General features: G+C 36.0%; 1 pseudogene; it reads left to right on the forward strand.

Moving 5' to 3' along the window:
• The first annotated feature begins 6,029 nt into the window (after positions 1–6,029).
• LOC109276513 (sterol-4-alpha-carboxylate 3-dehydrogenase, decarboxylating-like) overlaps positions 6,030–13,542 on the forward strand; it is a 31,112-nt pseudogene continuing 23,599 nt past the window's right edge.

Consider the following 13,542-nt stretch of genomic DNA (forward strand, 5'->3'; position numbering starts at 1 on the left):
TATAACCCCTGACCTCCCTTTTCTTAGAGCATTTACTTTAGAAAACTTACAGTTGTAACTCCTCTCTCTGCCTCTTTGAAATATATGTAAATCTTCTCCCCATCTCTTGCAAGTTTTACAACTCAGGAAACATCTTTCTCAAAGACCTGAAAACCATCTCCTTAAATCATAAACATTATGAAAGGACTTAACACCCTCCCAGTCTCTGTGGGAGGTCAGAAGCCTACCTTGGATGAGAGTCAGCAAACACAGATGACCTAGTCATAAACACGTTTACAAACTCAGGGAAAACAGTGCGTTCCACTTATACCATTGATCAACTTCCCCACAATGTATTCCAGGTCTTTTCCACTAACTCACTTCAGCACTTAAAGAAACACTCCACCCTTTGTTTCAGCAGAATTGACTATTCAGACTTGGTCTGTGCTCTCTCCCCTCTTGCTGGCAATAATACTGGAATAACATCAACTTCTGCATACTCCTCTTTTCTGGTGCAATGTTTTCTTTAACAATGGGTAATTAGCTCTGGAAAGATACCAAACACTGAAGAGAAATGTGCTGAGAAAAAAAGAAGTGAGAAAATAACAAGCTATTTATAAGCAAGCCTCCTTGTTTTTAAATACTTGCTATAAGGCAATGTTATATTACATAACATCTTTAGAGATTATCATTTAAAAATTGTTCAAATACATTTAGAGATCTAATTCTATAGAAAGAAAATAGATGTATTTCTGACCCATCAACTTCAGAAAAGTTTAGTTCCTATCCTAACATAGCCCCCTGGGTAACACACCTGAATTGTAAGCCTGAGCTTCCAAGAAACACATTTAAAAAAATAAAGAAAGAAAGAAAACCATATCTAAGGACATTTAATATAGCTCAAGTCTTAGAAATCATCATTTTAAATAGTGGATCTGAGTATTAAATTTAATGATGCAGGTGAAATTTTTAACACAGTGCTTGGCATCTAAAAGATGGTGAGAATTTAGGCAGTCATCCATCGTCTATGAACCTCAGTTTCTTCATCTGTTAAAAGGGGATAGTAATAATGGCTATTTCATAAGGTGATCATGAGGAATAAAGGAGATAGTGTGAATAAAGTACTTAGCAGATTGTTAGGCACATACTAAGGGTTACCAAATTTTTCTTTGAGTTGCTATTATTAATAGGACTCTTGGATCAAAAGGAAACCAAGTCCATAACACCCACGTAGACTTAGAGATTGCTACTCTAAGCTACTTCTTGTATGAGGCAGCTCTGTTACTGGATTTGTTTTCTAACCTTATCCACCAGAGTCCATTGATACTTTCAAAAATCCTTTTATGACCCTGAGGTTCTAGGAGAGACCAAGCCACAATGTTCTTCATTCACAACTTTCTCGAAGGAAATCACAGAGCGAGGTTTACTGGGGTAAAGAAAACATATTCTGAGCCTTGGAAAGTCCGTAGTGTGCAATATGTGTTTGCCAACAGCTCCTTTCAGGAGCCTACCCAGGTAGACCAAAGTCTATCCACCCAACAACCTTCTTCAAGCCCTCCCTCATCACACTTCCTTAAATACTGAGGCTCTTGGAAAATCATGCAAAAACCAAAGAGCCTTTTATGAGAACTACTCCAACTATTTCCTCTTAGAGGATGGGGATATTCAATCACTTACTCTAAAGTTCTTCCACTTTCCTTAGGCCTCACCTGTACTTAGGGATGGAGTCTTACTAAGAGGAATAACTTCATTTTTCTTTACCATCGCCTTAATATTTCTTTTTTTCTTAAATATTTATTGATTTATTTTGAGAGACAGAGAGAACACAAGCAGAGGCGGGGCAGAGAGAGGGAGAGAGAGAGAATCCCAGCAGGCTCCATGCTATCAGTGCAGAGCCCAATGGGGAACCTCAATTTCACAAAGTGAGATTATGACCTGAGCTGAAATCAAGAATTGGGCGTTTAACTGACTGAGCCACCCAGGTGCCCCTGCCTTAATATTTCTGATGAAGGATTATTGGTCGCATGAAATTTTTCCCCTGAGTATTTCTTTGATTTAGGGGTTCCTCATATACACCTAGAAATACATCTATTTCATCTAGCACGGTGTTGCTTAAGCAGTGTAGGGGGTGACAGGATGGGTAGGCAGCTCCTTCTGAGCACTACAGAGTCTCCCAGAATGCTACCATGATGACAGTGTCCCCTTGGTGACTTCTGTGGTTTTAGCCACTTACAGTGCTCTGACAGCAGCATGTGGTAAAGTGGGGGAAAGGAATGCTTGGTTTCTACTTTCCCATAATGGTTTATTAATGGGCCCTCATGGTTGTATTTCTTCTGCTCCCACAGTACTGGTCATAGGCCAATAATTCAATAATACCAAAAAGGATGTACTTGAAATATCTATTCTTTTCAGAAATTCATGTTTAGTATTTATGGCTTATTCTTCCCTCTGGTTGAATGAATTTTCCTCAGAGGCTCCTCATTCCTCATGTAGCTAGAACACTGGCAACAAATCAGGATTCTGGTCTCGTCCATTTTGCTAGACATACCCAGGCCCATCGGATTTTCACTTGGTCTCCAGAGGGGTGTCTGATACTTCAAAACTAAAATTATGGAATTTTTACCTGCTACATTTAAATGTAAAGTATTGGTCACCTTATTTTCAAACTATCTTTCATTATATCATTTCATGTTTTAATTTAAATTCTCTAAACCTAATAGATTTCATCACTTAACCAATTTTTCTTATCAATCACTTTCTTACATTCTCTACTCAATTACAGCTCAACTTGATTGCTTTAATTTCAACTTTAAAAATACGTTTACAGGGGTGTCTGGGTGACTCAGTTGGTTAAGCATCCCACTTTTGATTTCAGCTCAGGTCATAATCCCACAGTTCATGAGATGGAACCCTGAGTTGGGCTCTGTGCTATCAGCAGGGAGTCTGCTTGGGATTCTGTCTCTCTCCCTGACTCCCTGCCCCTCCCCCACACTCTAAATAAACATTTTTTAATAAAATAAAATAATAAAAATACATATATACTTTTGACTTCAACCCAGACACAAAAATGATAATATTAAAACTCATGTATGTGCTAATAATATTGTGCTAGTAATAAAGATAAACTCTCTAAAAACAAAAATATATATATTGCTAAAGCCCTCTTTTAAGATATGTTTTGTTCTTTTTTCCCTATGGGGTACTGTATAAGAACTTAAATATATTTGCTGTTAGCAAATACTTCTTTATATTTAATCCTACTGATATTTGACCAGATTACTCTTCGTGTAAATATGCATAAGTGACTGCACTCTCAGATATTATATTTGTGCCAGACAATCAGAAAAAAATTGAGGCAGAAATAATTTATAGTTTTCAAAAATAGTTTATTACATAAACATATCTTGAAAATATGCTTATTGGCTTCTCTCTCGGACAGTGTTTATTCGGCATCTCCAGGGCAGGGGTTCTAATTTACTTGGTGTATCTAAGCATGTGTCTAATGCTCAAGAAAATACACTCTCTAGAAGGTGGAAAAGTCCTCCTTTATTGTATCAGGAAATGTTAGCATCTTCCAATATGTGGTTAGAAATGAAATTGGTATTTTATATGATATTTTCAAGTTTTATGGAGAAGAAGTGTTTTAAGAATCAATTAATGCTGCATCCTCAAATGCAACTTATCACTTTGCTTCTCTATCAGGTAAAATCAAGTGTTTGGATTAAAAATAAATACAAAATAAATAAAAGGAAAACCTCTAAAGAATAATACCGTTTTAGTAGTTCTAAATCAAATCTATTTTGTCACCAAGGAGATAACATGCTTTCAACTTGGTTTTCATACCAGATGTCCATTAGGCCCATTTCCAATTTTACATAAATCTGAGATATCAATGGATCCTAATTAATCTGATTCCACACACAAAGGTGAGCATCCATGTCATAAAAATTGAAGGAACTCAACAAATAAAACCGAAGTGTAAAAACTTAAAATGACATGAAGGAAAAGAAGTGTTGAAATTAAAGAAGTAAATCCTGCAATATTATCCTAAATCCAAAATCAGCAAAGCATGAAATCCTAGGTCTTGGAAGGATTTTGAAAATGTATTTAACCCAGTAACATTCCTTGAGCTCCATTCAGACCTACTTTTGCTCTCTGGTTTACACTGTGCTAATCACATAATTTCATTTTATCTTTGCAGTAACCCACGGAAAAAGATATTATAATTACTTAGCAAGTTGGTACAGCAAGGCTGGAACATAACTGCAACCTTCAGTATCATCTTCTGCATTCTTTCCATTATATAACATAAGCAACGACTTATCCTGTCTTTATTCGGCTCCAGTGACCACACTTTAATTATCAAGAATTATTATGCACCATCTGTTATAATAAATATGTACAGATTTAGTCATGGAGGAAAGGTAACCCAGCCTAAGGGGTTTTGTGCAAGCTTGACTGTTGAAATAGGACCTGAACTCACTGAAGAATAAATAAAATATGATTAAAGGGGAAAAGAGTCTAATGAAGTTTGGGACTGGAAACTTGGAATCAAAATCAGAAATTTCTGCTAGTAGCCTTTCGTCCCTACTCTGCTACTATTAATTTGGGCTATACTTATGTAAAGGCAAATGCAAATTAAAAATAAAAGGCTTTATTCTCCCTGTTAAAAATAAGGAAAGAGATTCCTCACCTCCCATATCATACCATTTATTTTAGAAAACTTATAATAAGTTCTTACTCTGTCTCTTTGAAAAATTTGTAAATCCTTTTAAAAGTTAAATTAGGCTTTTGCCACCTTAAGGACCCAAAAATGTCTTTTTTCAAGGACCTGGGAAATATCCCATTAAAAAGTAAACACCAAGAAAAATAGCACTGTAGTCTCCCAGTTTCTGTGGAAGGGCATTTATTTTAATAGTTATATACTTATTTTATTTTTCCATTAAAGCAATGATAATTACTACCTCAAAACTATGATTTTATGGGCATTTGTCCTTGATTTGAGAGTTCCCCTAACTTGAGGCTAAAACGATATAGTGAGTTGGTTTAAGGTAAATTTAAAGAAAAATACAGCTATCTTTCAATGGGACCAAAAGATTTGCAATTTGGTAAACTATGGTCAATAAATTTGAAATCACACTTGTATGTTCCTCAAAACCCTAACTGATACATTTAGAGAAAAAAGGGGAGCCTGGGTGGTTCAGTTAAGTGTATGACTTAGGCTCAGGTCATGATATCAGGGTTGGTGAGTTTGAACCCCACATTGGGCTCTGTGCTGATATTTCAGAGCCTGAAGCCTGCTTGGGTTTCTGTGTCTCCTTCTCACTCTGCAACTCCCCGCTCGGCTCTGTCTCTTGCTCTCTCTAAAAAATGAATAAATATTAAAAAAATTAAATAGAGAGAGAGGAAAAAAAGAAGAAAGAGGAGAAATAAAATATTCTTGTAATCATTGTATAGAATCTATTATTTTTAAATTTAGGTTAGACTTGTTTTCAAATGTTTAAATTACTAAACACAAAACCTAATTAAATATTATCATATGAGAGAGCTGTTTTGATTCTACCTAAAAAGTCACCATAATTCATAGAAAGCTGGTGTATACAAGACTGTGTACAGGTCTTTTATTGAGCACAAAACAGTAGGTCTTGTTATTTTTACAATTGTTTAATATTCATTCATTAATTCATCCATTAATTAATCAATAAATATTCCTTTTTTTTAAAACTTCTCTTACACACATATAAATGTATGCAAGTCACAAGTTTTACAGCTCACTGAATTATCACAAAATAAACACACCATGGTAGCCAACGTCCAGACCAAGTACCTTTGAAGTTCACTACCTCTCCTTCCCAAAGTCATTACTGTCCTAATTTCTGACCCCAGAAGTTACTGTTTCTTGATTTTTGAGTTTTACATAAAGGGAATCACAATATGTAATTATTTTGTGTCACTCTCGCTTTATGGTAGTCCATTGTTTGAATACACCACAATTACTCCATCCAATCTACTGTTTTTGGAATTTGGGATGTGTCCAGTTTGAGACGATTATGAAGAATGTTATTCAGACATTCTTGTATATGTCTTCCGGCGCACACGTGAATGCACTTTGGGGGGCACCCCTAGTTGTGGAACCGCTGGGTTTGCCAGCGTCAGCTGTAGAGAAAATGCAGGCAGCGTTCCTAAACGGTCACACGTTCACACTCCCACGGGAGCTTCCAAAAGCTGCTCCCAGATCCCGGCCAGCTCTGCAGTTTTTACTACTCTGGCAGTGCTCGGTGCCACCTCCTGATGCTTCCGGTACGGTTTTCCCTGATGAGGAGGTGGAACACCTGTCCATCTGTCAGTTGGCCTTTCTGGTACCCTCGTTTGTAAAGTGTTTTCTAGCTTTTTGCCCATTTTTTTAAATTGGGTTGCAAATTATTTTATTTTATTTTATTTTATTTTATTTTATTTTATTTTATTATTTTTTTACTGATTTGTAGTCATTCTTTATATGCTCTATATGTCTGGATGCGAGTCCTTTGCCAGTTACATGTGTTGCCAGTTACATGTGCCTCTCCCAATCTGGGTCTCGTCTTTTCATTGCCTAAATGTGTATTTTGACGAACAGAGCTTTTAATTTTAACATTGTCCACCTTATCAATCTTTTTTATGGCTGACGCTTTTTCTGTTCTGTTTAAGAAAACTTCTTTGAGGAACCTGCATGGTTGAATCTTAAGGGTAAGTGTTTGACTTTTGATTTCGGCTCGGGTCATAATCTCACCATTCCTGAGTTGGAGCCCCCACATGGGGCTTTGTGCTGACAGTGCAGAGCCTGCTTGAGATTCTCACTCTCCCCTCTCTCTCTTCCCCTACTCCACTTACTCTCTCTCTTAAAATAAGTAAATGGACTTAAAAAAGAAAAGAAAAGAAAAGAAAGGAAAGGAAAGGGAAAGGAAAAGAAATCTTCTACCCTAAAATTTTAACCCCCTTCCCCTATTTTACCCATCTCCCCCACCTCCTCCTCTCTGACAACCACCAAATTATTCTCTGTATTTATGATTCTGTTTTGTTTCAATGAACAAATATTCTTATGTAGTTATTATAAGCCAGACACCGATCTAGTGTTAGGAATATAATGATGAATGAGAAAGACATAGAATCCGCCCACATTCTAGTATGGAAGGCATGAAATAAATAACTGAATGTCTACTTTGTTATAAAATACTACTGGGTTTTGAATTATCTATAGATTTTATACTTATATTCATTCTATTCTTCTCATTGGAATGGTTATCATGTTAGTAAATTTTTTTCATAAATGTTTTGATATAGATAATGCATTTTTGGTCAATAAGGTCAATCTGAAAGATTCAAACATGTGGGCATAGACTGTTTTTTAATATATATATTTGTAAAATATAACAGTTAATGTGGGTTTTCAGTATTAGAATTTCAATTGTGTTAACTCAAGGAATACAAGCTACATCTGTTTCTTCTTATCAATGTTGTAACCACTTTTGTTTTAGAGCTTCTATTTAAGTCATCTTTTAATCAGTTCTTATTTAAAGAGCAGAGAACACTTCATTTGTAGTCTTCTCAAAAAAGCACAATTTCTTTCTTCTAAAGAGCTCAGAACAATGATCTTTTAGTCCTGTGTCACTCTGATATAACTGTTTAATTTTGATTTTAGACTGCCTCTTTTCAGAATGAATACAAAAGTTAGAAAAAAAACAATTTTTTATAAACTCATCTTTATTTTTTATTGTCCTTAAAAAAAAGAGGCTCAACCACTGCACCAAATTTAAACTTAGAAAAATAGGTGGGGCATAACTTTGCACATATAAATCCTGATTTGGTAGAATTGATTAGTGAAAAACAAACATTTCAGAGCATTTCAGAGAACTGATGGACATATGTAGTGCCACACTACTGCCTTAACTTCAAGTAAGGAAAAGTAATTTTCTTTAAAGAGCTATCCGTCATAGAAGTGAGCATAGCTAATGAATTATTTTCTTAATTGCCACTATTTCCACCATTAAGATTTCGTTGCCAAGAAGCCAATTTTAGGAAAGCCTAAATTTTGATCAGATGAAGCTATTTTCTTCTGCTCACCAACTTCAGGTTACCTTGACGTCCTGGATGTATTTCTTCAATTTGCTCCCTACAGTAATTGGGATTTTTGTGATAATTCCAATACAAACTAAGAGACTAGACAAGGAGCTTACAGTATTGATTTCACTCAAGAGAATGATGATCATGTTGGCAAAGAAGTACTATTTCTGTCAGAAATTGCCAATGTAATGACTTGAGAGATTGATTTATAGAACTCTTCCAGAAAAATCAGTAAGACAATTGATTATGCGTATGTGGAAGTTAAGGCATTTTTTGTTTAGCAAAGGTAGGAAGATTGTGCTCAGTCTTCTGAGTTTTACAACATGACACACTGTATATTAAAGTCTAAATCGGTGTGATCCGGAGAGCTTTAGTCATTTAGGAAATCTTCATGGAGAAGGTAAGACCATACGGCTAAAGGAGAAGCAGGAGATGGGGGCAGGTAGGTGAAATAGATAAAGGGGCTTAAGAGGCACAAACTTCTAGTTATAAAATAAGTCACAGAGATGAAAACTACAGCATATGGAATATAGCCGATAATGTGGTAATAACGTATAACAACAACCACTGCACTTATAGCCGCGAGCCCTGAGTAATATATAGAGATGATGAATCAATATTTGTACACCTTAAAACTAATATAGCCTTTCATGTTAATTGTACTCCAATACGTTTTTAAATAAAAATTAAATAATCTTAAAAAAAAAAAAAAGAATCAGTAGACGAAAGTATTATAAATATCAGAGGACATAGCAACGGTAACAAAATGTGAAAGCATAAGAAACCCGGAGCATTGGGTTTGTGTAGAAAAGTGGTGGTTGTTTTAAAAACAGGGTTAGAATTCTGCATAAAATGCTAAGAAACTTAATGTAATACATAGGAATAGAAAACTTGATTTTTTTTTTTTATTTTTTAGCTGGGGAATTAATTTAGAAGATAAACATGTGTTAAAGGATATCAAAGTGATACTTCTAAATAATGACTCATGACCAAAAGTTTATTTTTTCTATTTCTCTAAGAGTATGTAGTAACTGTGCTCTTTGCCTATTGGGAGGCCCGCCATATCGTGATGGAGCCAGCTAAGTGGGCAGGGTCACATTCTGCCTTTTGGAAAGTAAATTCATTGGGATAAACAAGTTCTATTTCGGGCTTTAGCCACAGGCTAAGAATTTGGGTATCCTGAGGATGGGCACATGGACTCTGTCTGGGAACTCAGAGCTTGGAGCTGCAGTGCAAAGTCCTAAATCCACAGCACAGTCATTGTCCGCTCTGGCATTCAGAAAGCAAGTATTTTAGAATAAATGCTTCAGTCAAAAATAAATTTGGCGAGGGCCCATGCATCGCTCAGTCCCTTAAGCGACTGACTCTTGGTTTTGGCTCAGGTCATGATCTCACGGTTTGTGAGTTTGAGCCCTGCCTTGGGCTCCACGCTGACAGCGCAGGGCCTGCTTGGGATTCTCTCTCTGCCTCTGTCTCTGCCCTTCCCCTGCCCTTCCCCTTCCCTCTCTCTCTTTCTCTCTCTCCCTCCCTCCCTCAAAAATAAATAAACTTAAAATTTTTGGAAAAAGAAGCAATCAATATGAGTGAAAAATCCAGAGATTTTAGAGAAGAAAAAAAAAAAGTCCCCAAACATGAACAGGAATATGAAAAATATGGAGAGGTTTGATAGCACGTGTGCAAAAACGGATAGTGGAGACAAACTCTGTTCAATATAATGCTGGTGAACTAAAGGATAAATAAATCTTGTTAACTTAGAAACTTTCACAGAGAGGAAAACCTTTCTTGCCAGAACAGTATTTCTACACTGCTCTGATATGTTAAACTGGTGAAAAATATTCCTGATCTTGTATCCCCAGAGTGAAATGAAACCAGAAGAAATCTCTAAAAGGCAATGTCTCCATCTCCATAATAGCTATGCATTTACAATTTCACCATTTTCTGTTCATCAACGCAGTCAGAACTTTATATTAGTTCATGCAGAGAGCCTCATTCCCCTCAAGTCTTGGCACAAGAATCCGGACTTATCTTTGTGTTGCATAAAGGTTTTCCTGACAGACTGTTACCCTAGGGGAATCCAATATTCCAAATGTAAGGCCCTGGATTGAACCACCTGGTCTCAATTTCAAAACCTTCAAGTTAATATCTGTAAAAAATTCAAAGTTTTGGATAACAAATTGTACAGGCTAAACTTTCCAAGATTCAGAAAGGAAATAAGAAAAGGGAAAAAAAAATCATTCATTTAACAAATAGTTGTTGAGCTTGATTAGCATAGAAATAGTCCTCCCATATAAACCTCATATGTATCTCATCTTACAAGGTTTCTCCTCTGGTCAGTTTTTGATATTTGCTATTAGAGTCCTGATTACATGCCAGAAATTTCCATTTAGGTTGAAACAGAATTTTATAAATATGACTCGTGTCCATGACCAATTTGGAAAGCAGGGAGTAATACATCCATAAGGGAAAATTTTTCACGGGGCTACAGAGGGAAGGAAGTCACTAAGAGGTAGCACAAAGGTTCACCTTTCAAGATGCGTGGCCTACCTCAGAGGTGAGGACAGGACATCCCAAGCCATCTTGTAGACTGAGATATGGAATTGAGCATCCTTTCAGTTACTTCGCTGCACGTCTCTGAAGTATTCAAAGAAATAGCACATCTGAAAGTTATGAAGCTAGAGATTTGGGGACTGCAACGCTACCCTCGGGCATTGAGACTGCAGGAGAGATGTAGAGGAAGCTCTTCTCCCATCTGTCACCCAGCACACAAGAGAAATGAAGGAGCACATTTCTCATTTCAGATGTAGAGACCATAAAAGAAATACTTCAAATTTAGATCATTGCTTCGTGTTTAGCATTCCTGCACATGTATCACTTTAGTCCTATCAAACCTGATTGAATACTCAAAAATAAAATCCTCAAGTATGACTAGTCGAGAATGTCTAGTTAAGGAAAAGCAATTTATTGTTTACCTCAGTCTTGCCTGTATGCAGAACTAAGTTTAAATCGTGTTTGCTTTAATAACTTTTAAATTTTTAAGCTTTAAAGTTTAAACTTTAAACTTTTAAACTTTTAACTTCTGAGTTGAAATATAGTTAAAATGTGATGAATGTAACTGACTATACAGTTGTTGATGATGCAGATGGAATGAAATTATTAGAAATTTTCCAAAATGGTAGAAACATCCTGAATTAAGAAAATGTAGGACTTCTGGGAAAGGTGGCAGTGTAAGGGAGGACCCTACCCTGACCTTTTCCCATGGATACAACTAGATAACACCCACATTAGCATAAGTAACTTAGAAAATGACCCAAAGGCTGACAGAACAGACTCTCCACAGCTACATAGAGAGAGGCCACATCAAAAATGGTAGGAAAGGCTGAGACGCAATCGGGAACCGAGCTGACCTTTTATTCAACATAGTACTGGAAGTCCTAGCCACAGGAATCAGACAATGGACAGAAATAAAAGGCCTCCAAATTGGTAAAGAAGAAGTAAAACTCACTATTTGCAGATGACTTAATACCATGTATAAAAAAACCCTAAGGAATCACCAAAAAACTACCGGAACCACTATTGGAATTCAGTAAGGCCACAGGATATAAAATCAATGTAAAGAAATCGCTTGCATTTCTATACACAAATAATGAAGCAGCAGAAAGAGAAATTAAGAAAGCAATTCAATTTACAATTGCACCCAAAAGAATAAAATACCTAAGACTAAACTTAATCAAGGAGGTGAAAGACCTGTACTCTGAAAACTATAAAACATTGATATAAGAAATTAAAGATAACACCAACAAATGGAAAAATATTCCATGCTTATAGATTGGGAAACAAAATATTGCTAAAAAGTCCATACTATCCAATGCAATCCCTATCAAAATACAAACATCATTTATCACAGAACTAGAAAAAATAATTCTAAAATTGGTATGGAGGCACAAAAGATCCCAAAAGTCTTGAAAAAGAAGAACAAGGGGTGCCTGGGTGGCTCAGCTGGTTAAGTGTCTTTCTCTTGATTTTGACTGAGCCCATATTGGGCTCTGGACTGACAGCACAAAGCCTGCTTGGGATTCTCTCTCTCTCTCTCTCTCTCTGCCCCTACCCTGTTCTCTCTCTCTCTCCTTCTCTCTCTCTTTTTCAAAATAAATGAAAAAAAATTTAAAAGGAAAAAGGAGAGCAAACATAGAGGTATCACAATCCCAAATTTCGAGGTGTACAATAAAGCTGTAGTATGGTACTGACACAAAAATAGCACATCGATCAATAGAACAGAATAGAGAGCTCAGAAATAAACCCACAATTAAATGTTTATGTTTGTTGGTCAAATATGTTTATATTTGACAAAACAGGAAAGGCTATCCATTGGGAAAAAGACAGTCTCTTCAACAAATGGTGTTGGGAAAACTGGATAGCTACCTGCAAAAGAATGAAACGAGACCACTATCTATCACCATACACAAAAATAAACTCAAAATGGATTAAAGACCTAAATATGAGACCTGAAACCATAAATCCTAGAAGAGAGCACAGACAGTAGTTTCTGTGACATTGTCCATAGCAAAATACTTCTAGGCATGTCTCCTGAGGCCAGGGAAACAAAAGCAAAAATAAACTGTAGGGACAACATCAAACTAAAAAGCTACTGCACAGCAAAGGACATAATCAACAAAGCATTAAGACAACCTACTGATTTCTACCAAACATTTAAAGAGGAGTTAATACCTATTTTTCTCAAACTATTCCAAAAATGGAAAGAAAACTTCCAAGTTAATTCTATGAGATCAGCATTACTCTGATACCAAAACCAGACAAAGACATTATAGCAGAAAAGAGAGTAATACAAGCCAATATCTCTGATGAATATTGATGCAAAAATCCTCAACAAAATAATAGCAAACTGAATCCAACAATACATTTAAAAAATTAATTCACCATGATCAAAAGGAATTTATTTCCAGGATGCCAGTGTAGTTCAATATTCACAAATCAATCAGTGTGATGCATCGCATCAACAAGAGAAAGAATAAAATCCATATGATCATTTCAGTAGAAGCAGAAAAAGCATTTGCCAAAGTACAACATCCATTCATGATAAAAAACACTCAACAAAGTAGGTTAAGAGGAAACATAGCTCAACATAAAAAGGTTTTATATGAAAAACCTATAGCTAACATCATTCTCACTGGGAAAAAATAAAGCTTTTCCCCTAAGGTTTTTGCATTAAATTAACCTAACACTTAGTGGCTTAACATAACATTTTTACTGCACCATTTCTGTGAGTCAGGAACCTAGGCATAGTTTGTCTTGTTCCTCTGGCTCTGGGCCTCTCACAAGGCTGCAATGAAGGTGTTGGACAAAACTGTAGTCTTACTTTTAAAATTATTTTTAGTAGTTTTATTGAGGCACAATTTACACACAACTGTACATATTAAATGTGTACAGGTTGATGAGTTTAGACGTAAG

The sequence above is a fragment of the Panthera pardus genome, unplaced genomic scaffold (assembly GCF_024362965.1).
Source record: "Panthera pardus isolate Hobbes unplaced genomic scaffold, ASM2436296v1 HiC_scaffold_15, whole genome shotgun sequence".
NCBI lineage: Eukaryota > Metazoa > Chordata > Mammalia > Carnivora > Felidae > Panthera > Panthera pardus.